Source organism: Vicia villosa, linkage group LG1, assembly GCF_029867415.1.
Source record: "Vicia villosa cultivar HV-30 ecotype Madison, WI linkage group LG1, Vvil1.0, whole genome shotgun sequence".
Classification (NCBI taxonomy): Eukaryota; Viridiplantae; Streptophyta; class Magnoliopsida; order Fabales; family Fabaceae; genus Vicia; species Vicia villosa.
The window spans coordinates 160,254,532-160,277,098 of NC_081180.1; the positions used below are offsets into that span (position 1 = coordinate 160,254,532).

The following is a 22,567-nucleotide window of genomic DNA, read 5'->3' on the forward strand; positions in this document are numbered from 1 at the left end:
TGATTTTCCTTTGAATGAGCCAAACCCTAGTTTTAGAGCCTTGTATAGGAGTGTGTGTCTAGGAGCTTTGTGAATTGATCTGAATTTGTACAAGAAAAATAGTATGGGCAAATTTTGGGATATGACAGGTGCCCCTGTTCAATTTTCTTAAACTTGAAGATGTAGAGTGGTTTGTATGTCAGTCGGTATCTGAAGGTGGAAGATGATTGAACACTAGAATACCAAGAAATTTGCCCTAGCTGAAGTAGGGACCTTTGTCGGAGATGGGCTTGAAGATGCCATCCGGTGTTGGGAGTATGAAGTGTTTTGAGAAGTAGTTATTTGAATGTTGATCGTTACGGAACTGCTTTTAGATTTTGAAAAGTTGATCTGAAGGTAGATCGTTAAGGAACCGTCCAAGGTATCGACTTAACTCTGAAGGTGGATCATTAAGGAACCGTCCAAGGTATCGACTTAACTCCAAAGGTAGATCATTAAGGAACCGTCCAAGGTATCGACTTAGATCTAAAGGTAGAGTGTTAAGGAACCGTCCAAGGTATCGACTTAACTCCAAAGGTAGACCATTAAGGAACCGTCAAAGGTATCGACTTAGATCTAAAGGTAGATTGTTAAGGAACCGTCCAAGGTATCGACTTAACTCTGAAGGTGGATCATTAAGGAACCGTCCAAGGTATCGACTTAACTCCAAAGGTAGATCATTAAGGAACCGTCAAAGGTATCGACTTAGATCTAAAGGTAGATTGTTAAGGAACCGTCCAAGGTATCGACTTAACTCTGAAGGTGGATCATTAAGGAACCGTCCCAGGTATCGAATTAACTCCAAAGGTAGATCATTAAGGAACCGTCCAAGGTATCGACTTAGATCTAAAGGTAAATAATGTTTATTTTGACTGCAGTAGTAACCTGAAAAAGGTAAACCTAGTCTTTTATGCCATGTCATGGTGCATGTAATGCGTTTATGTGATGGGATTCTCAAAATAAATGAGAACCTCGCATGTTATGTACGCACTTGTCGCGCTGCATTATGTATTATGTATGAATATGTATGCACTTGTATGAATATGTTTATGACAGGTGATATGAGAATATGATTTATGTTGTCTTGATTGAGAAAATAAATCTCTGTATCCTTGTGATTTAATTGTCTGATCTTGTCTTGAAGATGCTCAGCTGGGGATTTATGATTTCTGCTTGGGGACGATCAGTAACTTGATGTACCCTGATTGGGGATAAAGACATTAATACGCCATGTTTGGAGAAGAGCAAAGTGTTGGAGAAACGACAGTGTTGAAGATGTAAACTCTGTTGGGGAGTCATGTCTTTGTCGGGACGAGAGCTTTTGAAGATATCTTCCTAATGATTACTCTGTAGGGATATGATCTTATGAACGTGGCTCTGTGGGGAGATGTGGGTGTCTTGAAAGTTGCCCCCAGTATCATAGTAACTTACTACTTGATTCAGGACACGCCACTGAGTATTGATCAAGATGTTGAACTGGACTTGCATGGATTTGCCCTAGTTAGCAGGAACTTTGGAAAGATTCGCCTCACGAGGACTTTATGATGTGTATACTGTAGGCGACATGCCCCTAGTAATCGTAAACTTAGGATGATGCCCCTGACTGTTTGGCTTTTTTGAGAGATTCTTGGAATCTTGACTTGATTGCCCCAGATTGATCGGGATATAGTTTGAAATCCCCTTGTGATGTATGCCTTTGACTTTTTGGCATTCGAGAGATTCTTTGAATCTTGACTTGATTGCCCCAGATTGATTGGGCAAACCATGTCATGCCCCTTGTATACATAAGAGACATTGCTTCTTGGAGTAATATTGTCTGTCGAGATAACTTTCAGTCATTAGTTGTACCCTGCGCAAGTTCTTTCTGATGCTAACATTTGAAATTATGTAGCAGAATATGTTTAATAATGAATTCATGAGATGCAATACATACGTTTGTCTTGAGTTTTTTGAAAAACATTAAAGCAAGAGATGTAAAATCATAGTATTTGTAAAAACATGCTATTTTTGTAGAAGCGAAATATCAACTCAGAATTCGTGATAAACCTTAAGGAGTCAGGATACCTTTTGGTGACAGTATGCTTTCGAACTAACCATGCCTCAATTAGGACTTTCAAGGGTTGTAACGTGGCTTGGTTCACGGTTTAAGAAACAAAGGATAAAGGCTCAAAGTTTATTTATACCCACCCCTCTTCGTGATGATCTTCAGTCCTAAGCTCAGTTAATTCAACTTACGCATTCAGGTTCCAAGAGACTTTTGGATTTGCACCTTTGATAATGACGATGGTTCACAAGCAAAGAGAACCTTTTGAGATGGCAGTCACTTCTTCCTTTTGGTAGTCATAACATTGTGTTGTTCAGGAATTTATTGACTTTTTCGTCTTTTTGATATCCCTAAATTTTGCCTGAATTGTCTATTTTGAGCTTACAGTCAGCGGGATGCCTTGATTTTTGCCTAAGTCTTCTTTTTGATTTTTGACTTAGCAGGCCTTTCCTTGTATATATTTTTTCATCATTTTTTCCTTTTGAAAGATATTGACTGCCTCGCTTAATGATTGATGAACCATCATTGGCTTTTGATTGACACCTCCAATACTTCTTTGATGTGTGCGGTTGAACGTTTGTGATTGAAACCTTTGTTGAAAGGTGTACTGAATGATTCTCTTAAAATAGAATGCACAGCTAAATTAACTGAGAACTACCCTGCCCCAGGTTAAAAATGCGGTCTTTTCGTACAAAAAGAAAACTTCTACTCCTTAGGCTCAAAAGGGGTTGACGAGGGATTTATCATCCTTATATCTCCATTGTTTAGGAATTGAAACAATTCCTGTACATCGTCAGCATAGTCCATTCAAAAGCATACTGTATGAGGTTGCGGTATCGTTTTCGTCATCCTCCCTCAAAAGGCTTACAGCTTAGCAGGAGTTGAATAAACACAAAACATATGCAAAGTAAATACGCAATTTAAAATGAGTGATAACGAAATAATGTATTCAAGACAAACATATGCAATGCACTGATGATAATTATTAAAACGGATAATGTCTATCATGAGTCAAATGTTTAAACAAACAGAATAAAATTTGCGCATGAAAGTAAATCTAATGATTTAAAAGTTCATCCACTTAGACATTAATCAGTCTTGTCGTGACTAGGCATAGGAGCGGTAACCACCACAGGAGTCTTAGGAAGATTGAACTCAACTTCGCCCGCATCGATCATGTCTTAGATCTTATTCTTCAGTGTCCAACAGTTATTAGTGTCATGTCCAGGACTATTAGAGTGATATGCACACCTTGCATTAGGATTATAACGAGAAGAGGAAGTACTAGGATTCCTCGGAGGGTCTTTCAAAGTAATCAATTCTGACTTCAACAAGTGTCGTAATGCATGAGCCGATGACATATTGATCTGGGTGAATTGACGCTTAGGTGCATCTGACTTGCGTCTTTGTTGTGGAACTAGTGTAGAGATCAGAATTGTCCCCACAGATTGGCTGTGTCCATTGCGACCCTTCAGATTATGCACATCATTGTTCGTGATGAGAGAAACGGGTCATACATTTAGACCATATGTGATAGAGGACGTCAGAGCAAATAAACCATATGTATTGAGGGATATCAGAGCTAGTCGTACATTTAGACCTTGTCTGTTGAAGGATGTCAGAACGAGTTATTCGTTAGACCATATCCGCAGAGGAATGTCAGAACGAGTCATACATTGGACCATATCTGAGGAGGAATGTCAGAACGAGCCATACATTAGACCATATCTGAAGAGGAATAGCAGAACGAGTCGTACATTAGACCATATCTGTTGGAATGTCAGAACGAGTCATACATTGGACCATATCTGAGGAACGATATCAGAACGAGTTATTCATTAAACCATATCTGAAGGAGAATACCAGAACGAGTCATACATTAGACCATATTTGACTGAGAATACCGGAACGGGTCATACATTAGACCATGTCTGATTGAGAGTACCGGAACGGGTCATACATTAGACCATATCTGATTGAAAATACCGGAACGGGTCCTACATTAGACCATATCTGATTGAGAATACCGGAACGGGTCATACATTAGACCATATCTGATAGAGAATGCTTGCTCGTTAGAGTCGATGAGTTATTTGACGAAGTTTTGGAATGTAAAAAGGCTTGTCAGAATGAATCTCCAGCTCGATTATATCTGAGAGGAATGATTGTCGAGGTGGAACCTGAAAGCAAAGTTAGAAATATGCAATGTCATGTGTAGCGGGGAAAATCTGATATCGAAGCCATGGGATTGACTCGAATCAATATTCCGTTTGAAATCGCCACCGCGCTTTATTTTTTCAAAAGAAAAGGGAAAAGAACGTAAAACCCAAAGTTTTGTTTTTTAAAACAAGAAAGAGATCTCAGGTACGGGTGTTGATTATATGAGGGGAAGGTTTTAAGCACCCCTCATATCCGTGGTACTCCACGGGAACCTTTTTGAAAATCTGTGTGTGTGTGTGCTAAAAAGGAGTTTGTTTTATTTTTAAAATAAGCTCGGCAAAGCGTTAAGCTTTGGGCCTACATACCTCCTCGGTGCAATGGAGAAGTCAGAGCTAATGTAGTTCCGCTTAAAGGGAAAAAGAAGTTTTAAAACGAATAAACACTTTGTTGTCGTTAGAGAGAAATACTCAGCCATTGATCTTGAGCATGAGAACAAACAAGTTCTTTGCATCGCAAATGAAAGAAGGGCTCCAACTCGGATAAAATCAACGAGTATGCCACTAGCTCTCTCACGCGAAAAAGATCTCGTTATTATCAATCAATTTCAAAATCGTGGGGTATAACCACTCGTTTCGACAATTAACGGTGTCTAAACTTTTGAAGAAAAGCCACTAAGGGCGAAAGATATTTTTAAGAAAAAGGTTTTGAAAAGATTGCAAACATAAGAATATTTTGGAAAAAGGGAGAAGATTTTGAAAATTTAAGAATGGGAGGAGATGAAGAGGCTAACCTAGTACATAAAATAAAAGCTAAGGAAAGAAACGGTCTAACCAAATAAGAAGCCAACACTCGACATTAAGAGCCAAGGTAGTTTTCCCATCCTTTGGATTTATCAATACCAACACATTAACACTTGGGGATCCAGATGAACTTATTGTCTTAGCACCTTTTTTCATTATGCATATTAAGATTCTGACGAAAATCGGGCAGAGTAACGGTTGTTTTCGGGTAAAATCCTTATATCAATGCCTTGGAATTAACCATCAAGGGCTTTCAAGGAAATACCTGCACACATAAACATACAGCAGAACAATGCCAGACAGACAGAACAATCACAGGATAGTAATAGAATGAGTCCAGAGGTACTAGGTCCATAAGTCCGAATCTCCAAAGTGCTAGGGATAGTAACCGATAGTCCAAAGAGAACCTTATGTATTTTTTAGATTTTGATTATTTATTAGTGTTTTAGCAAAAAAAAATAAAGTATGGTCCAAGTGGACAAAAGAAAAATAACGGAAACATAAACATATGTCCAAATGGACAAAGAGAAAATGACGGAAAGTAAATATGATGAAATGATAAAGTAAAGCGATAAAGCGAGAAATATAAAGAGCGGTAATATAAAGAGCGGTATAGTAAAGGTGCGGAAATTAAAGTTAGTTGTTAAGTGTTAAAGATAACCATCTTGAAACTTGTCAAGTATGTTATCAAAGTTAGTAGGAAGATCTATGGTGAGTGAATGATGTACTCGGATTTAAAGTCAATGGGGCTTATCAGAAGCTTGATAAAATCATAGCGACTACACGATAAAAAACCTCCACAAGTCTTAAATCAACCGCATACAATTCTCTTCCATGTTTGATCTTTTTGATTCGGGACACGAAATATTGCGCTATGTTAAGCAGATCGCCAAGTGATTTATGTAGAAATCACCCTACAACGAGGCCGGTCAAAACTTTATGTGCTAATGTATGCGAGAAGAACGATATGTAGATCGCCTTCCGAAAGCAATACCGCACGAAAAGAAAATAGGTAACGATCTAGTCTTTACTAAGAATCCATGAGAATTCTCAAAGTATTAAGACTTTCATCGATCAAAAGAAAAAAAGGAGAAGAAGAAGATAAAATGCATAAAGATAATCAACTCACACTATCATTAATATCATTCATCTAATATTATGGATTTGGTTCTTTCAAACCTATCAACATCCTAGATCCAATGATATTAATGAAATGGAGGAAGAAGAATAAAATTCACAAAAAGATAATCAACTCACACTATCATTAATATCATTCATCTAATATTATGGATTAGGTCATTTCAAACCTATCAACATCCTAGATCCAATGATATTAATGAAGTGGAGGAAGTAGGAAACCAAAACGAGCATAAAAAAGGAAAAAAAACCACATTCTGCCAGCAGGAAATCGATTTCATGCAGAGGGAAATCGATTCCATAGTGCAGTTTTAAAAAAAAACAAGTCACGCTCAGCAGGAAATCGATTTCAGCCTTAAGGAAATCGATTTCCTCAGTGTAAAAATCAGCAAAAACAGCATTTAGAGGCATAAAACTTGACTCGAACAAATGTACAAACACCTTATGATCAAACATCAATTGGAGCACGAATTTTCCATCAAATCACCAACAAATAGCACCAATATAGCATCAAAGATGCATTGAACACAAACAACAAAGAATCACATTGTGATATACAAAAAGGATGAAGAAAATTACCAAATCTTGAACAAAACTTAGATCTACTTCAAGAATCACCAACACAAATCTTGATCTCTCAACAATTGAAGAAAAAAGAGTGAAATAGATGGTGGTTTAGCTCAAAGTTTGTGAGGTTCAAGGTGTGACTCACAAACTTTATGAAAGAACAAAGAGCTTTGGTGAATTTGGTAGGGATGAGGAGAGAAATTGCAAGGGGTTTTTTGGCTCTCAAAGCTTGAGAAATGACAGAGTAGTGGGCTCTATTTATAGGATGAGAGCAAGAGTAGTGGTAGTTTGGTCTTTTTGCATTTGGTAATTAGCTTGTGTTTAATTGGTGATTAAAGTGGCAATTAAATGGTAAAAAGTGGTAAAATGGGGTTTAATGAAGAGAATTATTTTGATGAGGTGGAAAATTGATAAAATGATCAAATAAAAAGGTGCCAAAATGATGTCAAGCTTCCCTCTTATATTTTTTTTGAATTTTGCGCACAGGAAATCGATTTCCCACAGGGGTAAATCGATTTCCACCTTCAAATTTTCAAAAATTGTTTTCTTGCACTGTTTTGATTTTTTTGCCCGATCTTTCACCTGTAAAATATAAACAAAAGAGACAAAACATATATTTTTGATTTTTTTGGTTAGTATAAACAAATAAAAAACTATAAATGCTCGATAATTCCCCTCAGAGATAATCACAGTATCAAAGATCAAGCTTCACAATGGTGCTCTTGATTGATGATTGAATGCAATTGATGTATGATCTTAGGGTCAAAAATTGGGGTATGACATCATGAATGCAAATGAAATGTTTTCAAGGATCTTTAAGGAATTTAGTTAGCAACATTGGAAAATTATTTGGTCGCATATTTGTTTGAAGAATTCTGACTCTTGTCCTTAAACATCCTTCTTTGAGAATCAAGCTCACCATATCGAGTGGGTCATCGCCTCTGATTCGGGATACTTCTGAATTTGAAGATACATGGCCAGAGGAAAGTAAATCCTCTTGCCCCTTGATAGGTATGATTTCTTTAAACTGGAAGGCATACGGCCAGAGGAAAATAAATCCTCTTGCCCCTAGATAGGAATTCCGTCCTTGATAAGAGCACCTGAAATTATGCGCCCTAAATCCCTAAGATCCTTGAAAGGGTTAGTTAAATCATGTTATGCTTATGATGTCATGATGTTATGCAATGCATCAGGCAAAGCGTAAGATAGTAAGGGCGAGTGAGTCCCACAAGAAAAACCTGCAAGAAAACCAAAGGGTTAGTAGCAAGCACAGACAAGTCACACAAGTGTCCTTAAGTTTAGAGGCTTGCTTGAAGTTCGTAGGTAAGTACCCCCCACTGAAGTTTAGTTGGTTCAACCTGTCCTATATAAAGACCGGGTTCTAGGGAGCTCATATCATTGACCTTTCTCGAAGGCGCTTATCTCAGTTCGGCAATCGAATCGCCAACTGAAAAGGTCCTGAAAGTCCAGTCCATATGAGTGTAGCTTCGAGTATCAACCAACTTCGGTCGGAACCAAAGCCAGCCATCTCGCTACTTTCTAATAGGCTAAAGTCAAGTTCGACTAAGGTTCTAAGGGCAAATTAGTGCTTAATGACACCACACGGCAGCCAAGCATTTCCTCAGGTCGGATCCCAAGGAACACCAGGACAAACCAATGTGTCACACTAACGATGGCCATCAGATCAACCACATCAGTATACGCTGTGCAGTCTCCTTGATCTCATGCCATATACCTAAGGTACTCAAATCCGGGTTAGGATCTTTCACACAGCAAAATACTCAAAACAGCCCTGCAAAATTAAAGCAAACAAAGCAAACAATAGAAAACATTTAAGGTGAATCTAAACTTTTAAGGTAACCCCTCTTTTATCGAAATTTATCCCCAGCAGAGTCGCCAGTTCTGTAGTACGGTGAACTGACTTTATATCGAAATGTGTGGATAGCAAGAGTCGCCACCGACTTTTATTTTATCCAAATTAAATAGAAAGGCTAAAAGAACAGAAAAAAACCTTTTAAATAAAATAGGGTTCGGGGGGTAATTATGCAAAGGGAAGGTGTAAGGCACCCTTTGCATCCATGGTTTTCCATGGGCTCTTAATTGCTTTGCTCGTTTTGAAACCAAAAGTTTAGAAATGTATAGAAGATGAAGAAACAAGGACTTTAGCTCGTAAATGAGCGTAGCCTTGAAAGTGTTTAGAAAAGAAAAAGTTGATAAAAGACATTTTAGCCAGAGCAAGGCAATTAGAGGCAATTACCTTATAATTTGAAAAAAAAAGTTCTTTTAGCCTTTCAGGGTGAAAGGGTCTATCCATGCCATAGAGGGCAGGAAGCCTTTCATTTGGAGGTAAACGGGTCATCGAAATATCCTTCGCCATAAGACTGACCCATACCATAGAGAGGCAGGTAGTCTAAGGGAAAGACCAGAACAGCCTTATTCGTAGACAACCAGAGGATACCTCAGCCTTTTCCGTAGGCAACTTCCGAGGGTCGAGGTCATATAGTGTATCGAAGGCAGCATCATTAGGGTCGTATGACCTTTATTTATCGAGGCAGCATGGCTGAGGTATCCTCGTATTCGAGGGACATGGCTTATTCTGCAAAAACACAAAGCAACAGGCAACAAGGCAACAGGCAACAAGGCAACAAGGCAACAAAGAGGTTACCCCAAAAGTGTGTGTGTGTGCAACAATCACGTGGTTAATTCAATCAAATTATCTTGTAATTAGTTATTCTAATTCAATTAACAAGGCTTGCACTCCCTAGAATTACTAACCACGCAATATAACAAATACGGGGAAGGGAAATTGTAATCAGCGGAGGAGAAGGGAATTGAAACCAGGGGATATAATTAAACAATTAAAACAGAAAATATTAGAGTTAGGGTTTAGGGTTACCAATACGCGTAGCTTTGGCATTCGATAAACCCTGAAAATTGGAAAAGAAAGAATAAACAGAGGGGCGAGTGTATTATCGGTTCGGAGGCAAACGAGGTTAACCCTAAAAATATAAGGATAAAGAATTTAAAAAATAAATAAATAAACAAAGAAAGGCACTTAGCTTTGCATTTGATCTGATATGGTTGGCAGTCGGAGGAAGCCTCGGGGTAACCCTGAAAAATGGCAAAGGCAAAAGAGAAGGAAGGCAAGACAAACCCTGATTTTAAAAGGAAACAAAATAGACTTTGAATAAATAGAATACTTAGCTTCGTTTTTGAGGTGGCGCGTAGTCGGAAGGCACTTGAAAGTAAATCTCAGCTGGATCTAGTGTGGCACGTCTATGGCAGTCCATGGTGCACTTGTATCCTTTGGCGCGTTGGATCAATCTAGAGAGAAATCGGACGGTTGAGATGAGCGTGGTGTATAATAGCATGTGGATGGCACGCACATGCTACTTCGGCGCCAAAATCTTTTTAAACCAGCCAACCACACGATGACACCTCACCGTCTTCTCCAACCAAACCTGCAACAAACCCCTTTTACACCGCTTTTGCGCGTAAGCTGTAATAAGTCCTTGCTTTCTACACCTGCGAAGACGTAAGAACCACAAAACGAACACAAAAAATTTTCGCGAACCCATAGAAATCATCGTCCAGACTCCCTGAATTCAAAAATAGCATTGTTTTCTCCTGATTTTACCTCAATCGTAAAACCCCAAATATTATTCAAAAAACCTAATTACGGCATAACGTGATATATGAGTGCATACCATCAATTAATCGCCCAGAAACAATCCAAACATAATCACAAGCAATAATATGAGTTCAAATAATGTTTATGCATCATGATATGGAGAGATCGAAAGGATTTCAAAGAGTGCAAACCGTGAGCGTTTTGAGGTTGGTTCGAGACTCGTTTCTCGCAGGTAAAGATCTGAATCGCCTCCAAATTCCTTCAGGGACGTGTTGGGATTGAAGAGATGTCTTGAATTGCCTTACAACACAAATCTGAAGTTTGATTTTTTTGGAGAGTTTTTGTGCTCGGGTATGGAGTTCTTGGTGCCGAATTTTTCAACCCCTGTGCTTTGGCTTTTCTCATATACTTATAGAGAAGGATTAGGGTAAATAAAATTGGAGAAAATCTTGATGAATCTTTGTTTTGCAATTTTGTAAAATTTGATTTGAAAATATGGTTAAAAGCTTCTAATTTAGTTCAATTCCAATATTTTCCAACCAAGCTTTATGGACCACGAAAATTGACTCATTAATGTGATATATTTGATTGGAATTGGAGTAAAATAAGATCTCTAACTTATTTTTATGATTTTATATATTTAATTTATGGTTTAAAATAATAAAAACCATAAAATAAATGAAATAAAAATCCTAAAAATAATAAAACTCTGGTTTTAGGGCGTGCATGGGCTTATGATGAGGATAGAACAAAAAGGATGCAAGCCCATTTATAAATATTTTGAGTTTTAGGCCTTTTTCCTTTTGTACACCCTTGAAAATAGGTGAACTTGTACTCCATGCCATTTCTTCATATCTCAATATTTTTCAAGCTTATGGACTTTTTGGAAGCCTTAGAGAGTCCCCTAACCAATACTTTTGGTCTCATGTCAAAATTCTTTTTCATTCTCCTTATATGTCCTTTTGAAAAAAGTGTCTCCTTGTTGACTTTTGAAAAGGACCTATAATGTTTTAGTCCATATCAATCAAATGAAGCATTTTTGGACTTGGCATGTGAGAGGCAATTTTGTAGAGAATCAAATTTCCTTCAAAATGAGCTCTGGATGGGGAATTTATGATGTTCCATGTGAGAGTTATGACTGGTCAAAGTTCGGTTGACTTTTCCTATACAAAACCCTAATTTAGAAACTTTTTGAATTGTTGATTTTTGTTCTTTCCTTGATGAACCATGATCAATTCTTGATCAAATGGTGAATGATACTTCAATGTGAGGGTCTTGACAAAAAATCAGGAGTTTTGACTTTACTTTGACCACAGTTGACTTTTAGGTTAACTTAGTCGACTGTTGACTTTCTGAACATTTGAGTGACCGATCCTTTGAGTTGAGACTTGATACTTGTTATGGAGATAATATGAGATATGTTGAGCCATATGAGATGCCTTGGAGCCATTGATTCACTGATTTTCCTTTGAATGAGCCAAACCCTAGTTTTAGAGCCTTGTATAGGAGAGTGTGTCTAGGAGCTTTGTGAATTGATCTGAATTTGTACAAGAAAAATAGTATGGGCAAATTTTGGGGTATGACATTAACAAACTTTCATAATTTGCATTTAAATTATCGTTTAGATTTAATAGCATAGTTATAACCACAAAACAAATTCAACTACTTTTTCTCACTCAAAATAACCAACTATAGAACGGCGGTAATATTAAACCAATCCCCGTGGATACGATATATACCGAAAATATTTACCCACAAATACTTTCAACAAATTGGCGCCGTTGCCGGGGATTGGTGTCAATATTGCACGCATTGCAATAGGTTTATTTTGAGTTTTTGTTACTATTTTATTGATTTGGTTGTTTCACTCGTGTGTTAGTTTGTGCAGAAGTTCGTGTATGCGCAGCAAAGTTCCTAGTGATCAACTTCTTTTTGATCCCGAGATTGAAAGGACCGCTAGGAAGTTAGACAGCAAAACACGAAGAAGAGCAAACATAGCAAGAGCAAGAGACAACGCAGCCGCGACATCGTCACAGCAACTGGAGAAAATTGACGAGTCGTCAGAAGAACTTTTCTTTCACGAACTATTTGCTGAAGAAGAACAGGAAGTTATTATACAACCAACTGTTGTCAACATGGCTGCTCCTGGTCCATGTGTAAATAGTCCAAGACTCAACCCACAGTTCGCTAGAACTGCCGCCAACGGGCGAACTTCAGAATTGAAGACCAGTATCATACAGTTGATTTGTGCAAGTCCTTTCGCCGGATTGGACCACGAAGATCCGTACACGCATCTTACTCGGTTCTATGAGTTAGCGGGTACAACTGGTGTAGCTCAAGCTGATGAGGAAACACTATTCAAGAGGTTGTTCCCACATTCTTTGTTATTTAAGGCAAAAGATTGGTACTTGGATCAACCCGAAACAGTGATGACCGACTGGAATACCTTAGAGGAAAAATTTTTAGAAAGGTTTTACTCTCAAAACCGATTCTTTGAAGCAAAAACAGCAATAACAGTATTCTCTCAAGGCAGTAATGAATCATTGAATGAAGCATGGGAAAGGTATAAAGCTATGTTAAGAAAGTGAAAAGGACACGGTTTTGCAGAAGTTGATCAAATCCACATGTTCCGTAATGGTCTCACACCTACAAACAAGACACTCTTGGATGCCACAGCTGGTGGTTCACTCATGTCTAAGACACCTGCTGAAGCTATTCAGATAATTGAGCGAATGGCTCTGAATGATCGTCAGGGTAATCATGATCGAACTGTCAGAGATAAGAAAGCTGGAATTTTGGAATTGAATAACAGTGATGCTCTGCTGGCCCAAAATAAGTTACTAACATCGCAAGTGGAACTTTTGACACAACAAATGTCTAAATTACCACAACAACTCAAGGAGCTGAATGGTGTATCTAATTCTTATCAAGTTGCAAAGTGTGAGTTATGCAAGGGAGGTCATCAGACAGGATTTTGCCCACCAGTTTTGGAAGAAGAAGTGAATTACATGAACAGCAACCAAGGACAAAGGCAGAATCAATATCAGAATCCTCCGTATCAACAAGGTTATCCACCAAGGAATAACAATCAAGGTTATCAACAAAGACCACATAATCAAGGGTATCAACAACAAACCTTCCAACCTTACACCCAACCACCACCACAACAACAAGGAGGACCGTCAAAGTTAGAAGAAACTATGACACAATTTATGCAAATGTCAATGACAAATCAAAAGAATCAAGAGGCAGCTATAAAGAATTTGGAAACTCAAGTGGGCCAACTTGCGAAGCAGATTGCAGCTAATCAATCAAACGCAACATTCTCTGCCAACACTCAAGAGAATCCAAAGGAGCATTGCAAAGCGGTGGTGACAAGGACTGGGCAAAAAGGAAGTAAGGACGAAGTTGAAAAGAATGATGTTGAAGATGATACAGAAAAGAAAGATGAAAAACATGATGGAGAGGATGATGAATATGAAATTATTAATAAGGAGGCTGGTGAAGAAAATTTGAATAAAGAAATTGAAAAAAAAGAAAAACTAAAAAGAAAGAGTGTTAGAGAAAAGATGGCAAGCAACGTGATACCAAGTCAACATTTGCCATATCCCCATGCTCCATCAAAGAAGGACAATGCTAGGCAATATGCAAGGTTTATGGAAATTTTTAAACAACTACAAATTAATATTCCATTCTCCGAAGCAATTGCTCAAATGCCAAAATATGCAAAATTCATGAAAGATATTTTGACAAAGAAGAAAAGACCAAAAGAAGAAGAAGTTGTTATACTTGATGCACAATGTAGTGCTATAATATCACGCCTCCCTCAAAAGGCGAGAGATCCTGGAAGAGTCACATTGCCGGTTACAATTGGCAATCAAAATATTGGGAATGGACTGATCGATTTAGGATCAAGTATCAATCTAATTCCTTTATCAATAGTGAAGCGGTTGGGAAATATTGAGATGAAGTCAACGAGAATGACTTTACAATTAGCAGATAAATCAACCACTCTCCCTTATGGCGTTGCACAAGACATGTTAGTGAAAGTTGACAAATTTTTGTTTCCGGTAGATTTCGTTGTGATCGACATGGAAGAAGACAAGGAGTCACCTATCCTTCTTGGAAGACCATTCATGAAAACAGCCCGAATGATGATCGATATTGATGATGGTATAATGAAGTTACAAGTTCAAGATGAAGAGGTATGTTTTAATCTTTTCGATGCCATGAAGCAACCCAAAGACAAGAATGATTGTTTTCGCATGGATGTTACTGAAGAGAGTGTAGTAGAAGTGGAAAACCAAATTCATCTATCTAGCCCTTTAGAGAGATCTCTTGTTGAATCTTTTAATGTACTTACTCAAGAAGAAGAAAAAGAAATTGAGTTATTTTTAAAGGAATTAGAGAAAGGTGGCAACACGATCACAAAGGAGGACAAGGTAGAAGATTTGGGGCTAAAAAAAGGAGTTAAAGAGTCAAAGAGAGAATTAAAGCTACTTCCACCTCATTTGAAGTATGTCTTTCTAGATGAAGGGGGAAATAAACCGGTCGTTATCAGTTCTAAGTTGACTACAAAAGAAGAGGCAAGACTCATCCAAATTCTCCAAAAGAATAAAGCTGCAATTGGATGGGTATTGGCAGATCTGAAAGGTATAAGTCCTGCATATTGCATGCACAAGATCATGTTAGAGGAAGAATTCAAACCGGTAGCTCAACCGCAAAGAAGACTAAATCCAACAATGAAAGAGGTAGTAAGGAAAGAGGTGATAAAACTCCTAGAAGCAGGTATGATTTACCCAATTTGTGATAGTGCATGGGTAAGTCCAGTACACGTTGTGCCAAAGAAGGGAGGCATGACGGTCATCCGTAATGATAAGAATGAACTTATACCAATAAGAACTGTAACCGGGTGGAGAATGTGCATTGATTATCGTAGACTCAACAAAGCTACGAGAAAAGATCACTTCCCTCTACCATTCATGGATCAAATGCTTGAGAGGTTATCGGGGCAGAATTACTATTGCTTCTTAGATGGGTATTCCGGGTACAATCAGATTGTGGTAAACCCAGAAGATCATGAGAAGACAGCTTTTACATGTCCATTTGGAATTTTCGCATATAGGAGGATGCCATTTGGATTATGTAATGCTCCAGCTACTTTCCAACGGTGTATGCAAGCCATATTCTCAGACCTCATTGAAAAAGTATTGAAGTATTCATGGATGACTTCTCAGTATTTGGAAAAACCTTTGATACATGCTTGAATAATTTGGATGTGGCACTTGGAAGATGTATTGAGACCAATTTGATTTTAAATTGGGAGAAGTGTCATTTCATGGTAACTGAAGGAATTGTACTCGGACACAAAGTATCTTCAAGAGGACTTGAAGTAGACCAAGCCAAGGTGGAGGTAATTTCAAAGCTCCCACCTCCAATAAATGTCAAAGGAGTAAGAAGCTTTTTAGGCCATGCAGGATTCTATAGAAGATTTGTAAAAGATTGCCAAGCCTTTGAGTAATTTACTCAACCAAGGTACATATTTTAATTTTGATGAATCTTGTGTACAAGCTTTCAATGACCTAAAAGAACGGCTAACCACCGCACTTGTGATCGTAGCACCCGATTGGAAAAACCATTTTGAACTTATGTGTGATTCTAGCGATGATGCCATAGGTGCGGTATTAGGCCAGCGAAAAGGAAAAATATTTCATGTCATACACTATGCAAGCAAGGTGCTAAATGATGCTCAAGTCAATTATGCTACCACAAAAAAAGAATTGTTAGCTATAGTGTATGCCCTTGAAAAATTTAGATCCTATCTCATTGGGTCAAAGGTGGTGATTTACACAGACCATGCGGCCATTAAATATCTGCTTACTAAAATGGATTCAAAGAAAAGACTCATTCGTTGGGTTCTTCTTTTGCAATAATTTGACATAGAAATCCGGGATAAAAAAGGTTCAGAAAATGTGGTAGCAGATCATTTATCCCGTTTGGTCAATGTAAATGTCACCAACCAAGAAGCTGAAATAAATGATGAGTTTTCGGAAGAACAACTTTTTCAACTCCAAATAAGACCTTGGTTCGCCGATCTTGCTAATTATAAAGCAACCGGTATGATACCGGAGGACTTTGACTGGAACAAAAAGAAATAGTTGTTAGCCAATGCAAAATACTATGTATGGGACGACCCATATTTGTTCAAGATAGGTAAGGATGGAATTTTAAGAAGATGTGTTACTGAAGAAGAAGCCCAACAAATCTTGTGGCACTGTCATAATTCACCTAGTGGTGGGCATTTTAACGGATGGAGGACGGAAACAAAAGTTCTCCAATCCGGGTTTTTCTGGCCAACTATTTTCAAAGACGCCCACCATCATGCAAAGAATTGTGACAAATGTCAAAGAGTTGGGGGGATAAGTAAACGAGACGAGATGCCGCTTCAAACCATTATTGAAGAAGAAGTTTTTTATTGTTGGGGCATCGATTTCATGGGGCCATTTCTTCCTTCTTTTGCTAATGAATATATTCTAGTTGCAGTAGATTATGTCTCCAACTAGGTAGAAGCCATCGCCACACCAAAAGCGGATGCCAAAACTGTGCTAAAATTTTTAAATAGAAACATATTCACACGTTTTGGCATGCCTAGAGTGATTATAAGCGATGGTGGATCTCACTTTGTTAACGAGCAGGTAGCGAAAGTGCTGGACAAGTATCATATCAACCACAAGATAGGATCACCTTATCATCCCCAAACCAATGGGCAAGCAGAGATCTCAAACAGAGCAATCAAGAATATTCTAGAGAAGACTGTGTCAGAATCCTGAAAAGACTGGTCGGTAAGGATTGATGATGCCTTGTGGGCATATAGGACAGCATACAAAGCACCGACTGGTGCATCTCCTTTTCAAACGGTTTATGGTAAGGCATGTCACCTCCCGGTGGAGGTGGAACACAAAGCATTATGGGCCTTACGATTCTTCAATAGAGATGATAGTTTGGCTTATAAGAAAAGGAAGAATCAAATCCATGAGCTTGAGGAATTCAGGTACCTAGCATATGAGTCTAATAAAATGTACAAGGAAAATATGAAAAGGTACCATGATAAGAGAATCAAGAAGAAAGAGTTCAAAGTGGGAGACCTTGTTCTACTATTCAATTCTAGACTCAAGCTCTTCCCAGGAAAACTAAAGTCTAAGTGGTCAGGACCGTTCGTAATTAAGGAAGTCAAACCATATGGTTCCATTACTATCGAGGATAGTAAGAATAAAGAAAGTTGGACCGTTAATGGAGAACGGTTAAAGAACTACCTTGGGGGAGAGTTTGATAGAGAAGTGTGCACAATCTCACTTTTGAGCACATAATAGAAGAATTTCGACCGTCGAGCCATGCGACGCTAAACGAAGCGCTTGTTGGGAGGCAACCCAACGGAGTAAGTTCTTTTATTTTTCCTTTATTATTTATTTATATCATCAAATCAGTGCTCTGAGGAGTAGAAAGGAGTAGGAATCAAACAGTAAGTAAGGAAGATGTAAAAATTTGCAAGTAGGCTTGAATTCGCAAAGCCGCGCCACGACTATAAGGGGCGCGCCGCGGTTGTAAATGTGCGCGCCGCGGTAATGCGAAATTCAGCTTTTATTTGGAAACTGTACATCTTCCCCCTCATTCTGTATTTCAAAACTTTAACACCCCTCAGAGCAAAAATCTTAGAATTGCTGTTGGCATCCAAAAATCGTGTTCACTCTCACTCAACTCAGAAGCAAGGTATGTATTCCTCTCTTTATTCTTGTGTACTTACTAGGAATGTCAAATTGCAACCATAGTCTTTAGATAGTATGAATTTATGAAGGATTCATGGAAAATGTTGGAAACCCTAGGGTAGATGACAATGATCTGGTATTTAATTGAGACTGTATGTGCGATTGAGAGTGTTAGGAGCTTCAGAGATGGCCATTGCAGTCAAACCCTAGCAGTTGCGCCGCAGCCGCGCCGCAGGTAACTGCAGTCGCGCCGCGACTAGGTAAAGAAGTTCCACATTGTTTTTCTTTTCTTTTCTGATCCTAACACATTATCTGTTGTGTGTTGCTGTTTGTTCTGTTAATTGCAGATGAACCCTTCCAAACGAGGACACACCAAGACAACAAGTTCTGGTCCTAAGGGAGCACGTGCTTCGACCGATCAGGCTGAGCGATTTTTGGGTCGGGCTCAAGCAGAGAGATTCAAGGATTTGGGGTCCCGAACCATCTTAACTGAGAAGTTGGTTACCACTTTAGGACAAGGAGGAGGTCCTTACTCTACTATGTGGGATTACCTTGAGCATAGAAACTGGCAGCGTGTGTTTCAACCACACACAGTCATTGATTATGACATAGTGAAGGAATTCTATGCAAATGCTATCAAAACCACGGATGAAACGGTGGCCTATACATATCAATCATTTGTGAGAGTAAAAACCGTGGCATTTGATAGAGATTCCATTAATGAATTCTTGGGTGAACCACTCCAACTAGCAGAGGATGAGAAATGTTTCTATAGGCAACATGTGCTTAACTGTGCTGACCTTATGGACCAGATGTCTGAAAGAATATGCATTCCAGGAAGAGGACCAGAACTTAGTAGGCAAGGAAATCTGACCAACTACAACAGGAAGGATCTGAACATCCATGCGAGGGGAATTCTGTCTGTGATTTTGTACAATATCAGGCCAAGGACGCATGTGACCACAATTCCTTTAGACGTGGCATTCCTGATGACCGTCATCATGTCTGAGCATACCGTTGATGTCGCATTCATTCTTTCGAATGAATTGCGCCGAGCAGCATTGAGTGACACACAACATGGCATTAATGCCAAATGTGTGCTCCCCCTTCCCGGTCTAATTATGGGATTATGCAAGAAGGCATGGGTGGAGTGTTTAGGACAAGGGCATCATGTGATTAACACTTTTATTGATGATTTTTTTATTAACAGGTTTTGTGCAAAGCCATTCTACAGGGACCAAAAGGCTGCAGCTACCGCTTCTCAGGCTGAACCATCTGTATCTACTGCACCACCTCCTAGCAGTGCACCTACATTTGATCCTCTGGTGGCTCTTCACTATTATTCAGCCATGTTTAAGGCTAACAGGAGGTCTCATATCTTCTTGCACGATGCTATGCAACAGCAGTACAAGAACCTTTCTGCTGCCCCTGAGGAGAGAACTTTCCCGACCCGGGAAAGCTATTTCACATATTGTGGTTGGCTGGAGTCCAACCCTTTTCCTGTGGGGGGGTGCAGGTGTTGAAACTAATTACCAGGAACAAGAGTATGCGGAGGAGGATGCGGATATTGATACCGAGATTGATTCAATGTTTGATAACTGATGTGATGATATTTTCTGTTTATTGTTGATCTTGTTTTTAGTTATTTTATGAATGGTTGACCTGTACTCTGGTGAACCATAGGGTCACTATGACTTGTTTTTCTTCTTGGTATTAAAGTTTATGTTAAGTATTGCAAATTGTTTTGTTTTTGTGTTTGTCTCAATTTAGAGTGAGTAGTCCTGAAAACACAAAGAAAAGCTCAAGTGAAGAGTAATGAAAGTACCAACAATGGAGCAACATGTATAAAAGTGGTAGTGAGTGAATTTTTAAACAAAATTTAGTTTTCACTTTCTTTTTCAATAAGTGACAAGTCAGGTATGAATTTTCAAACTCAAACTCCTAATGTGTGCATGAAACATAGGTTGTTAGTAAATACTTGGCAGAAGTTCTTTATGGTACTCAATTTTTGATTGGATCGGCTTAGCCTTAACCATTGTGAGGAAAGCTTTCCATTGTTTACTATATGCAGGAGACCATCAATTATTTTGACTTCTTTGTATCATGCTAAACCGTTTGTCGCATCGCTTGTGGAAATCTGTGAAAGTGATTTAGGCACTTGTTTGAATCTGAGAGTTTCTTTAAGCCAATTCCATCTTAAAACTTATTCTCTTCTGTGAGAGTGTGATCCTTTGCTAACCATTCTTTGAGCCTGAGGTCAAGATAAATTCCATCATATGCACCAAGGAAACACCTGGTGAGTTTTGATCTCAATAAAAAGTTTTGTTTTGGACCATCAACCACAAAATTTGGTGATGTGTTTTCTCTTTCACCTTCATAGAAAGTAGGGGAGCATTAATAAGAATCTGAATACAGGTTGATCTCCAAGTTGGGGAGAGTCATACAAAAAGAAGAGTAAGTCTGTAGGTGGTGATTTGCAAAGAACGAAAGAAATTCGTAGCTTGAAAAAAATGGAAAAAGAACAACGTTTGAATCTAAACAGTTGTTGAAGAAAAAAAAGAGGAGAAAAAGAAAACACCGAGCTACGAATGGAAAAAGATGAACGGGTGAGAAAGCTAAAGTATAGAGAAAAAGGAATGAGTTATGATTTGGATGCTTCCCTAGATTAGGAACAACCCTTGAGTATCTTCTTTTCTTTGAATCTAAAAACCACATTACAATCCTGGAAAGACCTTCTAATTCTCAGATTCCACAGGACTTGATGCTAACAATATGGTGAACGTATAATATGGATTTTTGTTGATTTAATTGTTTGGATGAGTGTTTAACCCCTTTATTATTCATCATACTTTTTTATGAGAGTGATTAATGCTGATTCAATTGCAATTGTGTAGTGTTTTGAACTTCTGGAATTAATTTTCTTTCAAAGTCTGTTTCATGTATGTGTTCTGAGTTTGCAGGGATATGAGGAGTATCTGATTTGCTGAATTGAGCCACTTGAAAAACCTTTTCGAAAAACTTGTGGCATGATTGTTGGTATGTTTTGTTGTTTTCGGTGAGGTGAGTACTTTTGTTTAGGGACAAACAAAGCTCTAAGTTGGGGAGAGTTTGTTAGGAGTGAATTAATGGTAAATTCATGTGTTAATATAAGTAATTTCTTTTCTAAACTAATGCAAATTGTGATAGATCCATAGGTTTTTAGTAAGAATTGAACTGAATAAGTTTAGTTCATTTATAAAGCAAATCGAATCACTTGTGGGTACTATTGGTGCAGGTTTGGAGCTGAAAAGGGAGCTTTATAAGAACATGAAGAGGAAAGAAAGCTGAAGTATCAAAGGCAAAGCAAAAAGAAGGAGTTTTAGCAAGGGCGCGCCGCGGGAGTCTAAGACAGCGCCGCGCCAAACTCACTGTTTTTGACCGCGCCGCGGTGATCCGTTGCCGCGCCGCGGACGCGGCGTTTCAGGCCAAAAAATTATAAATAGAAGCCCTAGTCTTCAAGTAAAGGACTGACTTTTTGTGAGCGAAACTAGGAGAGCATTCTGATTCTGAAGCTGAGAACAATAATTGAAGGTGGATTCTTTACCAATTGAAGACATTCCTTTGATGAAGATGAATCCCTCCATTAAATCTTGTGTGTTCTTCATGTCTATGGAGAGCTAAATTCCTCTTGTTGAGTTTAAGGTAGTAGTTAGCCTATGAATATGCAATACCATTGATTAATTCCTATGAACAATTGTTTGAATTTATTATCAATAAGAAACCTTGTTTTTATATTAAATTATTGTGGAATCTTTGATCGAAAGAAAAGATTCTAACTTTTGCCCTAGGTTACTATATTGATTCAGTCCCAATTTGCAGAGATGGAATTGTGATTGAGTTTTCATAATTATCGTTCTTTATTACTATTATCGATATTGATATTCTGAGAGATCGAATCTCATAACGGTAAAAGTTTATCTAATTTGATTTGTAGACATGGAATCATATTTGAGGATAAGTGAAGATAATAATTCAAATGATTGTTCAATTGTGATTTAATTAACAAATTGTATAGGAATAGGTTGATGAACCCTAAAGCTCAACATATCTCTTTAATCGTTAACAAACTTTCAGAATTTGCATTTAAATTATTGTTTAGATTTAATAGCATAGTTATAACCACAAAACAAATTCAACTACTTTTTCTCACTCAAAATAACCAACTATAGAACGACAGTAATATTAAACCAATCCCTGTGGATACGATATATATCGAAAATATTTACCCACAAATACTTTCAACACTTTGGAACATAGTAGGGTTTTTAAGCCTAGGGTCAGTCGGTTCGCCCATCTCTCTACCACTTCGCAGAATAATAGCATGAGCATGTCCTTTAGGGTTTGGTTGTGGTTGTCCAGGAAATGTCCCAGCAGGTGCGGCAGTAGGTGCTTGTTATTGTGCCACTTG

The 22,567-nt window shown here is 38.3% G+C and overlaps 1 pseudogene; it reads left to right on the plus strand.

Annotated features, from left to right (window-relative positions):
- LOC131658380 (uncharacterized) overlaps nucleotides 1–22,567 on the plus strand; it is a 63,613-nt pseudogene that overhangs the window by 12,546 nt on the left and 28,500 nt on the right.